The sequence below is a fragment of the Miniopterus natalensis genome, chromosome 13, assembly GCF_054644295.1.
Source record: "Miniopterus natalensis isolate mMinNat1 chromosome 13, mMinNat1.hap1, whole genome shotgun sequence".
NCBI classification, from domain to species: Eukaryota; Metazoa; Chordata; class Mammalia; order Chiroptera; family Miniopteridae; genus Miniopterus; species Miniopterus natalensis.
This window is the reverse complement of record NC_142093.1, coordinates 30,931,243-30,952,626: the sequence shown is the minus strand read 5'-3', so window position 1 is coordinate 30,952,626 and position 21,384 is coordinate 30,931,243. Positions and strand designations below refer to the sequence as shown.

The 21,384-nt window shown below is 37.4% G+C and overlaps 1 long non-coding RNA gene across 1 annotated transcript in view; it reads right to left on the bottom strand.

The window, feature by feature from the left end:
- The window catches only part of LOC107528692 (uncharacterized), a 392,472-nt gene that overhangs the window by 69,569 nt on the left and 301,519 nt on the right, over positions 1 to 21,384 (bottom strand). The gene's annotated exons all lie outside the window — the stretch shown is intronic.

Genomic DNA, 21,384 nt, shown 5'->3' with positions numbered 1-21,384 from the left:
GTCTACTTTAGTGTGATGTTTTACATTTCCTGGAAAAAACAAAGTGAGGATACAGAGCAGCTGTGGTGCAACTGCATAGACTCTTTGGGAAAAAGTATAACCATTTTTATAAGCTGCCCAAATGACAAGAATAAGAAATGCTTTTGCTAATTAGCATCATGAGGCTGAATTGAACCAAGGATCTTAGGTTAATTCTAATGAGCTATGAGCTAATATTGGTAAGATGCTTTTAGATTTTTAATTTAAAAGCACTTTGCCAATGAAAGTATGAGGATTGCAAATTTCCTGAGCCATCTGGTCCCCTACATAAAGTAATGGTTTCAAAAGCTTAGATGGATGAATGGATAGAGAAATAGATGATGATAGATAGATAATAGATAGATGATAGATAGATAGATGATGATAGATGATAGATGATAGATAGATAGATAGATAGATAGATAGATAGATAGATAGATAGATAGATAGATAGATGATAGATAGGTAGATGATAGATAGATGATGATGATGATGATAGATAGATAGATAGATAGATAGATAGATAGATAGATAGATGATAGATATAGATGATAGATGATAGATAGATAGATGATAGATGATGATGATGATAGATAGATAGATCGATAGATAGATGATAGATAGATGATAGATAGATGATAGGTAGATGATGATAGATAGATAGATAGATAGATAGATAGATAGATGATAGATAGATGATAGATAGATAGATAGATAGATAGATAGATAGATAGATAGATAGATGATAGATAGATGATAGATAGATGATAGATAGATAGATAGATAGATAGATAGATAGATAGATAGATAGATAGATAGATAGATGATAGAGAGACAGATAGATGATAGAGAGACAGATAGATGATAGATAGATAGATAGATAGATAGATAGATAGATAGATAGATGATAGAGAGATAGATAGATGATAGAGAGATAGATAGATGATAGAGAGATAGATAGATGATAGATAGATAGATAGATAGATAGATAGATAGATAGATAGATAGATAGATAGATAGATGATAGATAGATGATAGATAGATAGATAGATAGATAGATAGATAGATAGATAGATAGATAGATAGATAGATAGATGATAGGGAATTTACTCATCTACTGTTCTGAAAGAAAAGTCTCCCTCTTCACAGATGCCCATTTAAATTGATGTTTTTTCACTCATAGTTCAGATTGTGGCAAGTGAAAAGTACAAACAAAGACTATATGAAAATATATAATCTACACTGTTAAAAATATTCACAATGATAAGTTCTAGGGAAAGTACAGCATAGTGATTATAGTTAATAATACCGTATTATATACTTGAAAGTTGTTAAGAGAGTAGATCTTAAATGTTCTCACCACAAAAAATTGGTAATTATGAGATATGATGGAGGTATTAGCTATGGTGGTAGTCATTCTGCAATATATAAATGTATGAAATCAACACATGGTACATGTTAAATCTACACAATGTTGTATGTCAATTATATCTCAATAAAGCTAGAAAAATATAAATTCGCAATGAGAGCTGAACTGGTCCCTTCAACACTGACAGGCTAGCTCCTAAAAGACTCCAAGACCAGGATTAGTGATAATGATGCCTTCTATTTTTTACTTATTACAGTGAACTCCCTTATGTTCATTAATGTATTTAATTTTCAGAGTTGTCAGATGAGACAAGCACTAATATCAACTCCATTTTACAAAGGTGAAAACCAAGGCTTACAGAGGTTAAAGTGTCCTTGATCTTTCAAATACCATGACCATGCTGCACAATTGGTACTCACCAGCCCTGTTCCGTATGTTCTGCTCTCTGCCCCTCTAGTACCCCGGAGAAGCTGGTAGGAAACGGGGTAGAGCTGGGACAATGCCTCAAACACAGAAGGGATGCAAAATATATTCATTGCTTTTGTGGCATCTCCCCATTTAACCCTCTCAGCCTTCCTAGGTGGATACCGATACTATCATCTTCATTTTGCTGAGAGTCAGTAAAAGACAGGTACATACGTTCTGAGACAGAGAAAACTACTTATTGTCAGGGTATCTGTCATCATTGCATCATATATTTTTGCTTGCTGACTGTATTTAGTGAAAAACATTACTAGTCTTGGTTCTCTAAGAGAGAAATGATTAAACATTGATAACATACTATCCAATCCCTCTACTCTCTATACTCCACTTTGTACAAGACAGGATGTTGGAGTCTGTGGTTCTTCAGCTACCTCAAGAGAATCATTTTTAAAATAATAATAAAAAGAAATTAGCCTAATCATTTATAGTAGCCAAACAAGTCCATGGAAATCAATGAAAGGAAATTCATCCCTAAGGGTATTTGGGGTGGGGTGGCGAGGGAGAAGACAAATGATTCTCTCTCCATCTTTAAGCAAATTCTCTGATCCGACATGACTAATTCACAGTTTTCTCGAAAAGAGTATTTTCTGACCTCCTTTGTCATCTTTTCAGGCCTTACAAGCTATGAAATTCTCTGACAGATCTGAGAGATACCACTCTTCCTAAGCAGCATCCCTTCCCCTGTTCAGAAAAAAAAAAAATGCCATAGAAGTAACAGTAATTCCGTTCCCCAAATGACTTTGCTCCCTGCTGACTGACCTCTTTGGTGAGGGAAAACATTCTCTCTCACCTCGGACGCATCCTTTAATACAGCATTGGCTCTGCCCTTGGCCTTTGGTAGTTTGAGGGTACAGCCCCAGAGACCGGAGCCTGGGGGCTCGGGTGGTAAAAACACACTCCACAAAAGGCTGGCCCTTCCTGAATTATCACTCACCCTTCCCCAGCATGCTCCTTGTTTTTTTTTTCTAAAACATGAAGGATGTGTAAAGGACACATAAAACTTTAGTCAATAGGTCCATTATTATGATTGGCTGAAAACCATAAAATGCATCCATCAAGCTATTGTGTTGCATCTCGTGTTAAATTATGGTGATAAATAGTCCTTTATCCGTGACGTCACCTACTAATCTATTCCAAAAACTATTCACCACTGCCATTATGCATCGCTCAAGCTCCTGCCAGCTTGCTGGAAAAAAATCGTCTACATGATAAAGCCACATACAACACTGCGCTTAACTCCACAGACCCAATGTTGTCTGTTGTTTTCATGTCATACTGTGAAACAATTGCTTCTTCAGTTCCCAAAGTTATCTCAAGTGTGCAGTAATGTCCTCAGCTCTCAGCTCTGGGCATTGTAACTCATGTACTTTTAATTGTTTATAATTTACATCAGAACTGGATGGAGTCCATTCGCACTCATGCTGCTTGATAACTACAGGATGACATATTTTTGCCACCTTGCTCTGGGTCGAATTTAATCCTATTGACAAGCCTTTAACATAAAAATTTGGTGTGGAATGCCTTAATATTCTCAGGAGCTATGTAAAAGGATGTGCGGCAGTTGGTATCAGCATGTCTGGGATTTGGATCTAATTTTATACAAAAATGTTCTCATAAAGTTAGACTTTTTTTCCTTCTCAGAAAGTGCTATTTATTAAAATGAAATCAAAAAGGGAAAGTGTGACTATATTTTAAATTCCAGTCTCAAATGCAATAGTCTATTTAAAAAAACACACACAAAATAGGGTTGTGTAGCTTCTTCTACCTCACCTTGATGGCATATTAGGGGTCCTCCTCTTAAAAGAAAAAAAAAAAAAAGCCTCCTTAATTTTCTCCACCTACTCAAACAAGAGAAGATGAAATACAGAGTACAACAGACCACTCATTTGGGATTTCATTCCAAAAAATGAAGCTTAATATGTTTAATTTACTTGTAGCTTTAATTCAAAGAACCTGGGAAATTGTTTCTTGCTGAGCAAACAAACAATAAGAAGGTGACAAAGCTCCTTCTTATTTTTTTAATCACAAATGAGGTGATTGGCTCACAATGAAGAAACAAATATAAACTGCTCAAGCTTAAATGGGTTACATCCCCTTTCCATCTGCTATACTTATTTATGTACTTTATTTTTTTAATTGCTTTTTTGATGGGTGCATGGAAAAAGATTTGTTACCATGTTTATTGGAGAGAGAAATAAAATCAGATTTTCTTCCCTTCACTATTCTTAAATGCCCAAAAGAACTGGTAGCAACATATTATTTTACTAAAAGTTACTATTTAATATATTCTATCCAATCAGTCATGGAAATTTTTCAAAAAGTCAAATCACTTCAAAAATAGTGGTTTTCTCCCTTCACTGACCTCCTCCCAATTATCAGCACTGTAGACTCCAAAGGAGACACACATTGCAGAAAAGAAGCTCTGAAAAGTGAAATCTTCAGCCAGTCTTGAAGGAAGTTTGGCTTCAACTCAACACTCACAGTAAAACCCATTCCATCTCCTCCCACTCTGATGTTCACACTCACGAGTGGTGTCTGTGGAAAGAGGAGTGGCTCTTGCCTTCCAACAGCAGAAGGGGCCTCATTCAAAGGCCATTATTCCAGTTTTCTTTTTCTTTCTTTATAAATTTTCTCCCTTCTAGCTCTTTCTCACATTTTAAAGCTACATTTATTATTGATTAGAATAATATTTTAAATATATTTAAACATTAAAGTTAGCCTATCTTTCTGCTGAAACACACACACACATACCCCATTCGTTCTCACTCTCGCCTCACACCCATATTCTGACAAATCCCTGAATCCACACAATTGTATAGTAACTGCTGTTCTTGCCACCTTTTTGCTTCCTGGTGGGTCTGTAATTGTCATCTCATCCCTGGAGCAACATCAGGATCACTCAATAAATTGATTGTCAGGGGATGTTTGAAGAACAGAACAGCTTGAGCTCGAGAAGCCAAGTGCCTTATGGCCTCCAGCCCAGAGAAAGGAAGCAATGGGGATGAGCAAACTCATCCCACCCGACTCCTCTAACACATTAGTGAGAATTAAGCAAGTGCATTTCATTCCCTCTGTCTACTTGGAGAGCAAACAACAACATAAAGGAGATTAAAGAATTAAATAAAACAATCCCTGGCATTTCTTTTAATTTAGAATGAACTGGGAAAAAGATATACGACTCCTGGATTTGAAAAAGTTCTTCAGGCCTTCTTCCTGTACATGCAAGTTCCCTATTTATTTATTTATTTTTGCCAAAACAGTATGACTTGCCCATCCAGAAATGATGCTATGACAGGGATTCTTTATTATTGCCCCTTATTAGCAATAGCATTTAAGTATTGTATTCTCAAGCTTCGTACTCTAAGATTCCAATATGCACTCTTGTTTTAGACTTCTGTTATGAAGATGACTTCTATGGTAGTGGCCTTTATTGGCAAGTTATATCTTTTGCAAGGTAAAGCCTAAGTGGAGACAAAAATCTACGTTTCAAGATAGCCTCTGAGCAGCCATCTCTGATTATGCTTATGGGGAAAGATCAAGAGCATGAGGAACTTCTAAACACAAACTTTTTTAGAAGATCATGGCATCAATCAAGACAAGGGGGCGGTGCAGGGGTGGGAGAGTGAGAAGTGTTGGCCTTACTCTGTGATTTAGCCATTAAAACTCATCAAATCATGCAAAATTTGTCCTCTTAACCGCATTTTACTGGCATCAAAATAGATAGTCATAGAGGTGTAGAAAATAAACAATTTTATACAATTTGACTCCAAAGTCGATGTTGTTGTGTTTTCTTACCATGCTCCTTTCCAGATGTGGTAAATCCTTAAATTAAGGTAGTATTGGTGGGCATGGTGAGGAGGGAATGAGAGTAACATTTCAGTAAAAAATGAGAAGAAAAAACTGAACGTGTTCATCTATACATGATCTGTTAGTGAGAATATACAATTGCCCCTTTACTTCAATAACAAATCAACAAGCATTTATTAAGGCTGCTGTGGTGCCAGGCACTGGACCAGTGCTGGAGTCACAGAACCTATAAGACACCATCTTCATCTCGGATCCTGGATCTTGATCCTATAACCTAATGAGGAAGGTACCTGAAAGGTTCACTTCTAGGTTATAAGTGCAGCCACTGAAGTTTGCAGTGCAAGTTTCCTTTTAAAAAAGGTGGTGCAAAACTTAGTCTTAAAGGGTAATCAGGCCAGGGAGAGACAGGGGGAGGCAAAGGCAGGTCAAAAGAGGAATAGTAGGAATGAAGTCGCTGAGAAGGAAGTCTCATTAACACAAAATACTAAGGCCAAGTACTGGCTATTCTCTCCACTATTAAAATGTAGCAAAAATAAAAATATGACTAGACAAAATCCAAAAGGCTTAGCTGTACTCAAATACAAATCAGACACTTCTGTGGCCTCAAAGCAAACAAGTCATATAAATCTTTCAGGCCGGATCCTGAAGCTGGGGGCCTGCTGCTCGCAGGCTGTGGAGGTCAGGAATCCCTGCCTCTGTGAGGCTCAGGGATGGAGAACACCTCACGTGAGGCTGATGATCAGAGCCACGCTTGAAACCAGGGGCCCACCCATGAGAATGGCCACAGCCAGCTGCTGGGTAGCAAGAAAGTCCAGTCGATAGCATCCCGATTCCTCTTCAAGCTCAGATCCAACAGAGAAAGATTCAGAGATGCAAAGACATGAAACAGAGACACAGAGAGGAGTCACGAAGATAGAGAGATGAAAATGGACGCTTTATTACAGACAACAGCTAGATTGGGGAGTGTATCTTGAATGCATAGCCGGCTAGACATATTTACCCACCCAGTAACAGGTAGTGATGCAAAACTGCTGGCCCACCTGCAGAGGCAAAGTTAAAATTATATCTTGATCAAGGGGCAGACCAAAATTCTTTCATCCCTGCTTGCAGGCCATTTAAAAAAAGCCCAAGTGTGGTGAAGGCCTGGGGTAGGGTAGGCAGGGACAATGGGGGGAAAAGGAGGACATCTGTAATCCTTTCAACAATAAAGATAATTTTTTTTAAAAAAGCAGCCCAGGAGGGCCTAAACTACATATACCCACTCCATCTTAGAGACTCTCTAAGCAACAAATCACTCTTTCTGTCCTGGGGAGGAGTGAGTGATAGGGTGGGGAAATAGTCTAAAGTATTACTTTAGTGGAGTTTGAAGTCACAGTCCTTTTTTTCCAAGAGTATCCTCTATCTAGGGCTATTATTTACATGACATTTGGTACCTAAGAGGCTGGAAGTGGCAGGCAAGCTTCACAGTCCTGACAGACTCAATCACAAAATCTGTTTTTATCTTCATTATCTTCATGAGACAAAAGTGTGACACTGTCATCAAAGTTCTAGTTGTGAACTAGAAAATCTGGGCAGCTGAATAGAGACAACCTCAGAGATCTAAAGAGGAAAGGGTGAGCCCTGGCTGGTGTGGCTCAGTTGGTTGAGAGTCATTTCATGCAACGAAAGGTCACGGGTTTGATTCCCAGTCAGGGCACATGCCCGGGTTGCCCGCTTGATGCCCAGTAGGGGCGATGCAAGAGGCATCCAATCAATGCTTCTCTCTCATCAATGGTTCTCTCTCCCTTCCTCTCTCTCTAAAAATCAATAAAGAGGAAAGGATGAGTACCAAGGGACAGAAAGAAAATAAATCCCCCTTAACACCAGCCTGAAGACTCCAATTCCAAAATATAAGAGAAAAAGGCTAGAAGAGCAAATCAACAAATTCAATAATTAGAAGAATACACCCTAAACAAAATAAAAATGATTTTCTAAGTGACTTTAAAATAGCTATATTTAATATCCTCTAAGTGATAAAGATATAAATAACATTCAGAACAAACAACAAGGAAACAGGAAATTTAAAAAGATAGATTAAATAGAAATGAGAATGGGTATTTGAAAGAGACTTAAGTAGCATTTTAGAAATGTCAAACACAATATTTGAAATAAATTTAAAAACACACACACAATAAATTGGATAAACTCAAGGCAAATACTAGCTAAAGAAATAATTGGCAAATTGGAAAATATAATTGAGGAATAACCCAGTAACCAGCAGATAAAGATAAAAATGAAAGGGCATCTCTGGGACAGAGAGGATGAGGGTCTTCGATACACACTCATGGGCGTCCAAGCAGAAGAGCACTGAGGGGTGGCAGCAAGCAATGTTGACGAAGATGATGGAATAAAGACCGTGCCTTCTCAAGGTGCAAGTGCACATCAAGTGCCGAGTAAGAAACAGTCCACTAAATCCACGCCAAGGACATCACCAAGTCACCAAGGAAAGAGCCCGCGGGCAACATGGTAAACTGAGAGTCACAGCGCCCATGAAGCAGAGAGTAAGGCACCGATCGGCAGGCTCCCCAGAGTCACATCGAGGAGTATGTGCCTTACCCCATACAAGAGGGAACCTAAGAAAACCTCACTGAGGGAGGGAAGTCTGGAAGACATTACACCAGTTAAGCCAAAAGATGGAGGCTAAGGCTCGAACTAGCACAACAGAAGGGAGAACAGAGGGGAGTGCATGGCCTGGATTTTGTGACAGGATTTCATGAGTTATTGGATGTAGGGAGAGAGCGAGGGAAATGAAGACGTCAAGAATTACCCTTAGGCTTCTAACCAGGGTGATGCTATTGGGGGAAATAAATACAGAAAATGGAACAGGTTTATGGAGATGACTAGCTCAATATTATGATGTTTAGTGTGGGAAATCTGAGGAGAAATCATTGACAAAAAATATCCAAAATTTTTTTTTAAATGAGCATTGAATTCTAGGCTAGAATAAAGACTTGGCCAGCATCAACGTAAAGATCTTTCCATCAGCTTTTACAAAGGACATCAATATCCTAAATTTACTAAGAGGATTTTCTTACTAGCGGCAGCTCACTAGCTAGATGAGGGGTTATTTCCAGGAGAGGTCTGGGTAAGGCACTGACTTAGGAGGCCGTGTAAATGATAGGAAACTGGGACAGTAAGAGACAAGGGGACCTGGTGACAGCGCATATCAGCAACAGAACAGCCAGGCAGCCAACAGGGAAATGCTAGTATCAAAACTCGGGCAGGCACAAGGCTGAGAAACCGAGGCACCATGCTGCAGTAAGGGCTGAAATAAAAATGGCAGAACAGAGGTTGTGAAAGATAACGTTATAGATATTAGGAAAACAGAAAAAACACACACAATTGAATGTTATAAATATTAGGAAAACAGAAAAAAAAACACAATTGCCTGCACATGGGGGAGGCAACTGAAAAGGTCTCGACAAGATGAGCTTTGCTTTGGCAGGAGAACAGCAATAGCTGTTGATAAAAAGTTATTAAAGATAGGTTTCTAGGTTAATTTTGACCATGACTTAAACCTGTGACTGAGTGAGCACCAGATACTCTCTGCAGTCTTGCAAATAAGAACTACATTTGCCCACAGAATGGAAGTGAATTGCTATTGATTTTGCTCCACTATGGCAATATATGAATGAATAATGAAATGAAAGTTAGGATTTTTGAAAGCTAACCAGAATAAATCTTTACTTTCCTAGGATGAATGGCTAAGTGGCTCCTTTCAAGACTTGGATAATGGTTTCTAAATGAAGGAATGAATATCAAGAGCTTAGAGTGTTAACTCAAGCTAAGACTTTGGGGAGACCTTTGGAAATATTTAAAAAGATAGATTAGTGAAATGGTGAGGCAGAGATTAAGTGAACATGCTTTCAGATCTGTCATGTGGCATTGCATCTGCCAGGTTATTTATTTTTCAGTGCCTACCCTACAATGAATCAAATTCACCTTTAGGAGAATCCTGATTGAATAACATTGAAAAAAGTCACAGATACTGGTCACCAATATAATTTAATTCTCTGGGCAAAAAATATATCATAAATATTGCTTCATAATTATAATTGCATAATTACTATTTGATATATTTTTGTGGTGATTCTTCATTAATAATCTTTTCGTAAATGAGATTCTTCATGTATATAACAAGCTCTTTTCCCTTCTGTGTTTATTTCTGAATTTAAATCTAAGATAGAGATATAGAGGTCTCTTAAAATATATCTTTTCCCTAAAATAACGCCTGGAGTGGAGAGGAGAAATGTACACTCTCCCTAAGCAGTGAACCCTTAGATTGGAGAATGAGAGAACTGCTTCGGATAAGCACAGCTGTCGGGGCTGCCTGCGTGTCTGTGCAGACTGTGCACGGCACACCTCCAGGAGGCGCCCTTCACATGGGGCCTCCTGAACGACTGCATTCACATCCTGCACAAATGCACCCAGGGTCCCTAGGGTTTCCCCTCTTCTGCAACACCATCTCTTAGATGGTAAACGCAGTACACCAGGAGAGTTTGGCACAAACACTAAATCTGGGAGCAAACGCAGAGGGGTAAAAAAAAATCCAGTTTAATGGCATGGAGGGTTTAGTTGGAAAGCCAGATGGACCTGGGATTAAGTTTTGGCTCTGCTACTTACTAGCTCTGTAAATTTAGGCATACTATTTAACTCTGTGAGGCTATTTCCTCGTCTGTAGAATAGAAATAATGATAATCCCTTCTTAAAATCATTTCAGGGAGGGTAAAATATAATTATGCAGCAGTTTTCACAGTTCCTTCCTTAGAGTAAACATGGATAAAATATTAGTTCATCGTCATCATTTATAGAAGAACGTCTATTGAACAACTTTTGGAGGTCTCTATCTACATTGCATTCATTCACTCAATAAATTTGTAGAAGATCCTATTGAAGGCAAGCCACTTTGCGACAGAGAGTAGGAAGATGAATCAGACAGAAATGAATATGTATGGAAATGGCCTCTAACAGGAGTGATCAGGCTTCATAACTCTACAGAGAGCTGAAAGTCCTCATTGCAATTGAATGGCCACAGAACTGGGAAGGAATAAATCACTTTTGATTGGAATTAACAATACAGGGAGTTCATTGAAATGGCGTTTTGAAGGACAGGTTAAGTTCTAACACTGAAGACTGGAAAAAGAAGTGGGCATTCTAAACACAGAAAAGAGGTACAATATGAAAGCAGAGATCACCATCATTTCTTCAGTCTTTAGAATACTATTCTATCATATATTCAGACACTACAATTTCTAATCGAAAGGTTTTAAAATGTGTCCCATTTCCTTGTGTACTATCTTTGGTGAGCCGTTTATGGCAGACACAATTTCATGGAACTGGTTTGGTAGGCTTCACTGCACAGTGAATGGGTCAGGGGTTTGATGAGGACCATGGCACCCCACAGCCTGGATACTTCCCGGCTCTGGTATATGATAGCAGTGCAATCTTAGCAGAGGCACTTATCATCTCTGAAACTTAGTGTCTTCATCTATGAAATGAAGATAATGACATTATCTGCCTAACTATACAGAAACAAAAGATCTCGAGAGCTTTAGCACAGTGCTGGCTCTCACTCAGCTAAGTGTTCAATAAAAGGTAGGCATTGTTAGATTTTATTTCTTCAAAACGCAAATTATAGAAACCACATATAAATATGTAAAATCCCTAAATAGGGCATGCTCATAGTCTTGAAATTTTTATTGTAGAGATTTTCAATTTTTAAAAAAACACCGAAAAAAACAAACCTGTTTTTTCTTTCTTTAGTCTCCCTCTAGACAACTGAAAAGTACTGTGTTTTCAATGTTATCACATCACATGGCCTTTGTTGAATGAAACAGTCAATGCATTATCTTTTCAAGAACTGCATTTACTCTCCTCCTTGTGTGACCTGCAGGAAACTGGGATAGTTTGTGAGTGAACACAGTTTGGGTATCACTCTCTCCCTTGATCTCCACTTGGTCACTCCCTCACCCTGCCCATCATCTGTGTACACACTTTAATATACAAGCATGTTAATAGGCAGGAGGAGATCAAGTATGAGTGTCAAAAATCATTTTTACTCTAATAAACACAATGCCCAATAATATTCAATTTTGAGTACAAACACAGAAAAATATCTGAAAGATAAATTGATTTTTTATTTTTCATTGCCTCTTTTGACTAAGCATGAAATTCTGTCTTCAGGGGGGTTAAAAAAAAAAAAAAAAAGCCTCTGGTAGAAAGAACATGAGCAGCTGAGTTCTGCACAAGGTAACGTGGAAACAAAGGGGCTGACATCAGTGACTGGCATTTGAGTGGATAGATATAAAACCAGCCCCCCAAAATCTGATGTGTAATACAGTCTGACGGAGTAAAGCAGAGCTTGGTGAGGGGTGAAAAGTTGAATAGAATTGCATAAAATGAAGCAGAACATCACAGAGAAGTTAATTTCCCTTCAAATCTGATGTTCCAGGCTTGATACCCCTAAAGCATTTCCACTGTATTCCACATCATCCCAAATAGCAATAGCCACTCTTCATTTGGCAGTTCCTAAAATTCACATCTTAAATGACTCCATAAAAGGAGAAATTTTTCTTTAACTGAAGAAGAGAAAAGAATTTCCTATTTCAATATTTTGAATTATAGCAATTGAAAGCAAAAAAAGAAAGAAAAAAGGAAGGAAGTTAAATCTATTTTTAATTAATTCAGTCCATCAAAAATAAAAATTTAGAAACCAAAAATAATTTAATTTTATCTGTATCCATATTAACCAAATACTATTTTCTTCCCATTGTCATAACAAAAAATAGCATTTGTGTATCTTTCTAATAGCTGTGCTCCAAAAAGCAAAAAACTCAAAGTCAGGAATCCTGGGGCTGAGTCTTACTTTCGTCACTGTCTTTGCTACTGGGTGTAAATTATGTAATCTCACTGGGCCAGCTTTCTGTCAACATGTGGTAGCTGAACTGGGCAACCGCTCTATGTCCTGGAAATCTAGCATCTAATGATGAGCTCTTCTGTGAGGATTTATTTCATCTGCCCCACCCCCTCTTTTTTTCTATTAGAACTACTAGTGCATGACAGTTAAATGAACAGGAATAAGAATTGTTTTTATCAATAATTCTCAAAGTAGGGGTCATAGAGGACAGGCCTTGGAAAGGGGCTCTTCAAATATGTTTTTATTCTCATTATTAGATATTATAATTATATAAGTATATATTTTATTACTATATAATTGACATATAATATTATATTAGTTTCAGGTGTACAACATGATTTTATATATATATGTAGTGAAATGATCACCATTATAAGTCTAATTAGCATAACACATAGTTACAATTTTTCTCCTGAAAAATAAAAATATTTTATAGTTATATTAATTTACATAATTACACAAATATATAATCCAGACAAAAACATTTAAGTGTTTTCATTTTAATGATGTATAATGATGTATCAATTAAATATATGATAATATTTTAAAAACATAGATTTTTTTAAACCTTCTTACTGACCTTCCTACCATTGTTGGCTCTTACATATATATGTAATACACAGTACAGACTATTAAGCTTATAGACAAGTACTTTTTAAAATTATTTGGATGACCGTATGTAACCAAGTACACCCATTTGTAATCGTGTCTTCATCACACCAGTGGGAACAACTTACTACCTAAAGATTCACCAAATTCTTTCAATTCTGTTGCTAAGTATGAATGGTTACCCCATAACTTAAAAGGTCCTAAATGTAAAAAACTGAAAACCATTGCCCTCTATGCCTTCATGAGGATTCTTTTAAGCAGTTACATAAGCCAAACTGGCCTAAATTCAGATTTGAAAGCTGTTGTCATACCACATAGCTTCGTTTTTTAAGTTAGTGCTTCTAAACTTGAAGATCACATTCTTGTGTTTAAGCAACACTGGTCTATGATATCCTATATACCATCTGAACAATAAAACTATAATATAAATGTAATAGTTCTTTCTAAGTAGTTTTTTTCTAAAGTATTCCAACTTAAATAATTGAGGAAAAAAATAGTTCATCCTAAATAACTTGTACAAGACTGAAAAAAAACCCTCTAACAATAAGACTATATCTTTAACACAAAGCAAACACTAAAAAGTAAATAAAAAATTAGAAAAAAAAGTAATATGCTGCTTTTGAAAAGGGGGAAAACTGCATATTTTTATTCGGTCATAAAGGTCATGATACTTTTCCATAAATCAACACTAATTCTATCTTCTTTGTTTTGAGTAATTCCATATTGGATTTTTGGGTCATATTAACAACGTACCTTCCTGGTCTCCAGAATAACAACTGCTCTCATATGTAATATATTCATTTCTGCATTGTGCATACAACAAATATTTCCTCTTACAGTTCCCTGACTTCTCTGTTCCTTTCAGGTGTTCCAAAATCTGAATTTCACTGCATAGTTATCTAATAAACCTGATTCTCTTCCAAATATCCCAGCAGGCTGCCCTTTTCCCATAACGCCATCCAGATGGCCTTCAACCCACATGAATCTATTAGAAACACAATAATATTCCTAAAGTCCTTGTCCCATCAACTCCCTCTTCTTATGTTCAGTTTATTTCCTCTGACCTCACTTGCTGAATTCAGATGAGGTACAGGAAAAACTGCGTAAAAATCACAGGCTTGCCTAGCCAGGTGTGGCTCAGCGGTTGAGCGTTGGCCTAGGATCCAGGAGGTCACAGTTCGATTCCCGGTCAGGGCACAGGCCCGGGTTGTGGGCTCGATCCCCAGTCGGGGGGCGTGCAGGAGGCAGCCCATCAATAGCTCTCATCATTGATGTTTCTAGCTCTCTCTTTCCCTCTCACTTTCTCTCTCTAAAATCAATAAAGATATATATATATTTTAAAAACCACAGGCTTAAAGAGGACCTTCCCTCTCTTTGTGTTTGTGTGTTTACGTGGGCTTCCTCCTCAGAAATAATGAAGGAAGAAGAAAATGATGAGTTGGATTATAAGACAATGCTGACCAATGACGAAAAGCGAAAGGCAATTGGTATGACTTAAACCAGACAAATGGCTTTAAGTCTACCAATAAAATGCCCAGTAACTGTATATTTGAGGTCGCCTCAAGATATTTCCACCCATATAAAAATCTACTCTTCCAAGGCCTATAGCGGTTCTTCAATTTGAAAAGGCAGATAAAAATAAACCATAGCATAGTGAAGATTCGGCAATGATAGCTGTCAGTCACTGGGCTGAGAAAAACGTGTTTAGACCAACATCTTTAGTCGTCAGGTTGGCCCTGACCAAAATGAGTGCAGGTGAATTTTATGACCGCTCAAAATTCCTTCCAGACTTATAGTTCTCTAAGTAGAAGAATGAATCGGGCTGGGCAGACTTATTAAAGTTAGTCGTATTTACTAGTAGCTAGAAATCTCTAGGGATTTTATTTCTTTGCCCCAGGCGTGCTCAAGAAGGGAAAAGTTCACCTTGAGGTTCCTAGACATTACCTGGGTCCTTCCTCTTATCCCACATTCACACCATTAGTGACAAGTGCAGGTAAATTCTGGGTAGCTAAATGTCTAAACTCACACAATTATGTAGCACTGCAAGGAAAGTACAGGGAGGCAGGAGCAAAAGCAGGTCAGAAACTTCCTCACAATTCTGATAACTGAAAAGGAAACTGGATCCAAACTCAGCATCATGCAGATGGGCTGGCTTTTGTCACTTGTTGTTTTTAAAAATGTTCCTGAGCATAAAACCCCGCAATCAACAGTTTCCTACTCTGGCCCAAGTGCGGTGGGTGTTCTTCCAGTCCAACGGTTGACATAGAGTTTCCATGTTAATAATAGCTAATTATTTGGCAAAAACAACCAACAACCTATTTCCCCTCAATCTCACATAACTCAAGTGGCTTAGGAAAGATGATTCTCATACGGCGGTGGTTACTTTTTTCTCTCATGAGTTACATAGATTCAGAGCAAGACTCTTTGATCAAAATCTGAAGATATTCTTTTATAGCATTTTAGTCTTCAAATGTTTTAAGGAAGATATATAGTCTGTTTTCTATTTTTCCTTTAAAAATCATAGCAGACACAAAATTATAAATTGATACTTTGAAAGGACACTTTATTTTATCTTTAGCATGTCAAAAACACACCATTTAGGATTTGTTTGCAATTTGCCCTGATAAGCAACTTCAGCTTCATTTTCTTGCAGCACCTCCACTTTTTTTCTTTGGGGGCTAGAAGGGCTGAGGCAAAGTTACCTGTAAAATGTTTGACTAAATGAATCATCCTCATCTGCACCTTTCTCGTATGCCACAGGGATTTCAAGCCAAACCAGTTATGGAAGAGTTTTAAATATAAGGCAAGGTCAGGAGCTATCGGATGGAGGCTGCATAGAGGCAGATGCTGCCCCTTATGACCTGACACCAGTCTGCACCACCAAAAGCTCTGAGCCCACCCCGCCCTCTTGCTCACCAAGGTGATGACTTTTTGCCGTTCCAGGACGGCCAGCTTTCCCGGAAAACTATGAGCATGGCAAAGTTCATAAGTGCCCTTGGACTTGAAGGCTGCTGCGGCCTTCTATCATCCAATATTCTCTGCCGAGTTTTCCAGACTTCAGTGATCCTTGTCTTGCTATCCTGGTTTGTGACATATCTGTGCTACTATCTACACTGTTATTCACTCTATGTTGACTCTTCTAATCATTTTGTTTTTTAAAGGAAACTTTATGTCACATTAAAAATGGAAAGCCAATATTCCTCTCAAACAGTGGTCTCTCAATTTTTGGTTCACATATTCCATAAGTGAAAGTTTTGAGTCTGTACATGTATTTTGTTTTATTTATAACTATACTAATACATAATTTGCATGAGAGTGAACAGAAAAATGTAAAGGCTCAGTTAAGACAGGAATGGAACTTCAAATATTATCTTCTTGTACTGAAACAGATCATCTTGCATAATTCCTAGATCATGCATGTTAGAGTTTGGTGGCCATTTTTCTAATACTCATTAAAATGAAAAAATAAGAATTAAAAAATGTTTAAACCTATATATTAAAATCTTCTAGAGTACCACCAGCAGCATGCATGTCGCACGTTTCTTTTACAGAGCATCAGCATAACAAAGAGAAAGACTGTCCTTGTTTTCAAAGAATACACTTGTCCTTTCACCTTCTAACCCTCATGGGGTGGTTCTTTGCGACTTTTTAATCAGGAGAAGAGTGGGCCTCACAAAGTCAAAGTGTTCATCCTGTTCTTGCATCTTCCAAATAGCTCTCGCTGACAGCCACAGGTGTTATCACCATTATGCCGGACAGACGCGGGGCTATTTTTAATAATAGCATAAAGCAAAGATTCCACTCCGCTGTCCGTGACCCTACAGTTCACTTTTCTGAAAAGAGCCCCAAATGTCACCTTACCTTTTGGCAGTGGCCCCTGTGTCTAATGCTCAAGTGCAACCAAGTGAATCCCATCAAACTTGCCTGGGTTAATCCTTCCAAGTCATGTGAAGATACTCATTTTATCTTTTATACTTGGCACAAATGTTTTATAATCTTTGTGTCTTTTACCTTTTACTAGAGGAAAACCAGAATCCACAATACATAATAGTTTATGAGCTAGACCTAGTTATGACATACTTTTATACAGATGATCACTTGGCGGTATTACAGCTTTCATCGCTCCATGGCATTTTCTGACCTCAAAGGCCACAGCAGAAAGGAGCGAGAGGGATTCGGGAAGCCTTCCCGAGCGTGCACCCGGAGACCCCTGGGCCGCCCCCCCGGCCCCCGTGCGTGCACTCTGCCAGCCTCCAGCGCGATGTAGGCCTAAGCTCAGGCATCATCGCCCACTGCTCACTGCAGTAGCCACGCCACCGCTGGCGCCGTCGCCTTCTCACGCTTTATTCTGCTCTCCTCCCCTCCCTCTTTCCCTTCTGCTCTTTACTTTCGTCTCCATCAAATTTGCCAGTTACAGCAGGAAATGCCTAGCCTTCCATAAGCGACTCTCTGCCTACATACAGTGTCTCTGGAGTCACGAATGGTCCAAAGCTTGTCTGAAAGGGCTGGGATTGTACTATAATAACAAAGATAATAGCTCTAATTTATTGAGCATTTACCATGTGCTCAGCAGTGTCTTATTATATATATATAAATCTGTACCCAAATCCTATGAGTTAGATGCCATGATTATCCCACTTTATTGATGAGGCCAGTGAGGTATAGACTGGTTAATTTGATTAGTTAATTTCCCTGAGTCACCCAGTTAATAAATAGTTGAATACTGTTAAGCAGTTCATATGTGCTTTATGATTTTTCCACCTCTGATGTGTAATCATCTATTTGAAGTCTGTAACAGGCACTCTCCTAGTTAAGCAATCCTCATTATTACCATCTTAACTATTGCTCTTATTAACTTGGGTGGGCTTCTTTAAATGCACGTCATGAGTTCAGAAAAACACCCCTAAACCTGCCCTTGATGACCCTTAGTCATTCTGAAATCTACCACCCTCTGCACATACCTGAGTACACTGCGCATAGCGGATGATTCCAAAGGTATTTGTTAATTGATTGCTGGCTCTAATGCTGCTTTTTAAATAATAAATTTGGTCACATGCATAGAATATTGTTATAATGTCTCTAAGTTAATTTAATAACACACATAATGAACCAATAAAACGCTATTAAACCTTTTTGAACCACATAAAATGAGGGACCTTGATAGAAAAGCTCAGAAGTATTCAGGCAAATAATATACAGAACAACTGAGAGACGAGGTGGTTGAGAACACTACTTCTCTTTTTAAGTATTTACTACTTCTCAACTGAAAATAGAAAGAAAAATGGTGACTTTAGGACATTCGTAAATGAAAAGGAACAAAAACCGCAAAACCTCCTCAAATCATACCTGCGCCTATTTCACAGGGTGATGTTTGAGGGCTGAGTTAAGCAAAGCATGTGGAGCGCTAACAGTGTGCATCACTGAAGTCCCCTTGTTGCTGTGGCTTTACTTCCTATGGCCTCCATTAGTATATTCACCATATCTTTGTTTCAAGTGGTTGTCCTTTGCCTGTTTTTCTAAAAACAGGTGCATATTTTGCTTATTTAAGTATTCATTTATTTGGGAATGCATAAATACAACTACATGGCCCAAACATCAAAGTTTATAAAAATGTATTCAATGAAGGATCATCTATTCCACATTAGAGGAGTGCCCATAGCCCCAATAGGTTACCACTCTCCCTTGTTTCTTATTTATATTGCCAGAGGAAAATAGTGTGCACATGCAAGCCAAATGCACACACACACACACACGTGTGTGTGCATGTACATACATACATATATGGGTGTATATATATAAGTCATTTTTCTTTATTTTTATAAAAATCATTGCATACCATATACATTTTTCTATATCTATCCATTCCGTCCTCGTTGGTTTTCTTTAGAAAAATTTCCTGGATATTCTTGTTGTTTTTCATTTGAATTATACAATCAACTTGTCTAGTTTGGGGGGAAAAACAGACTTGGTATTTTTATCAAGATCATGTTAAATTTATAAGTAAACTCAGGGAGGATTAGCATCTTAATGATGTTTAGACTTTCTATCCAAGAACATGCTATGCCTTTCCATTTGCTCATGCAATCTTTTGTGGCCTTCAAAAGTATTTTTTTTAAATTTTCATATGTCATATTTATTTTTAAGCACGTACCTATAAATTTTAGTTTTATTATATTTGTAAAACAGGTATTTTCTCCCATTATACCTTCTAACTTCTTGCTTATGAATGTAAAAACTATTGAATCTGTATATTAATTTACTATCCCGACACCTGAGTGATTTTATTGTTATAGAACTTTAGTTGATTTTCTTCATTTTCAAAATACTTGTATACTTTGCAAAGTAATACTTTTGCCTTCTCATTTCCAGTGCTGTTTTCTCCATTTCTTTCTCACCCATTTGCATTGGCTAGTTTACCATGATGATTGTCTCTTCCTTATTTCTAACAAAAATAGAAATGCTTCTAATTGTTCCCAGAAAGCATGATGATGGGTTTTGGTTTCAGAGCAATACATTCTTTTATTGATTTTTTTAAATTTTAGAATGATAATTAAATCTTGTAATATGTCATTTTAGTGTCTATGAGAATGGTTACATAATTTTTCTTCTGTCAATATTATATTTTTAGATGCCCTGATATTGAACCCTTCTGATCATACAGTATTATTCTCTTAATATATATGCTGCTTGATTCCAAATACTAATATTTGTTTAGGAGTTTTGTACGGATATTCTAGAGAGACACTGACCTAGAACAGTCATTATCCAATCTGACTACCTATTGCAATGAAATAAATCAATAGCATAAAAACAATCAATAACAATAAGCCAATACTGACCCACTCCCATCATGCACCAACCCATGACATCAAAATCTATGGAAGCGCAGCCTGGGCATCTGGGGAAGTTAATATAAAGCCAGGTCTAGAAACATTGGTGTATCATTTCCTCTTTGTGTAAATTCAAACTTTGTTGTTGCTGATTTAAGATCAGTGTTCTGTTTATTTCTTTAAAGTATTTTGGAATGTTTCCTGTATCATTTTTGTTCCTTGTCTATTTTTCTAACTCATTAACTTCTGCTATTCCTTCCTATTTATTACACTTGATTTGTTGTCCTTTCTTGCATCAGATGATTAATTTTGTAGTCTTTATTATTTATTTATATAAGAATTTAAGGCTATGAATTTTCTTTGGACATTGCTTTAGCTGTATCCTATCAGCTGTAAGAGATACTGTAGCGTAGTCATCGCTTTTTCTGCATATTCTGAAATTTCCTTTCAGTTTATATTTCTTCTTTGAGCCCAGAGTTGAAAGCTTTTCCTCCAAGAGGTAGGAAATTTTATTTCTGATTTTGTTCACCATGTTAGTTTTGTTGCTTTGTGATCAGAAAAATGTTTGCTTTGCTATTTATACATCTGGAGACAATTGAAGTTTCCTTGGTTGCTTAGGACATGATCAGGGTAAGGGTTCCTGGTTATTGCAAAATAATATTTACCCTCTATTTTTACAAAATAAAGTTTAATATACAAACATAAATCTACATTATTATTTTTGTCTTCTGATGCCTATATTTTTTACTCCATCTAATTATGAACTAGAAGAGGTTAACTATTATTGTATTTCTTTTTCTTTGCATATCCTATGTTTTTTATATGTTGATGCCATGCTACTGGTGCATAGAAAATTATAACAATTATATCTTCATTGCAAATTTCAACCTTCAGCATTACAGAGACCTTTCTTTATCTTATTTATATAATGTCTTTGGCCTGAATTCCTTTTTGTTTGATACTAATACTATGTTATCATCTACCTTTTCTGTTTACATCTGCATGGCAGGCCTTTGCCTATCCTTTCAACTGTTCTAAATCATTTTGATATATGCATCCTTTCCTTGTTTCTCCCATAAGTAGGAATGCTTCTAATGCTTTCTCAGAAAGCATGACGATGGTCTGTATACAACAGTGGTTCTCAATCAGGGGTGAATTTTCCCTCTAAGGGTTATCTGGCTATGTCTGGGGACAATTTGGGTTGTCATAACTGAGGCGGGGGGGCAGGTTGCCATTGGCATCTAGTGGGAATAATCCCGGGATGTTGCTAAACATTCTACAATGTACAGGACAGCCCCCAACCCACACATGAA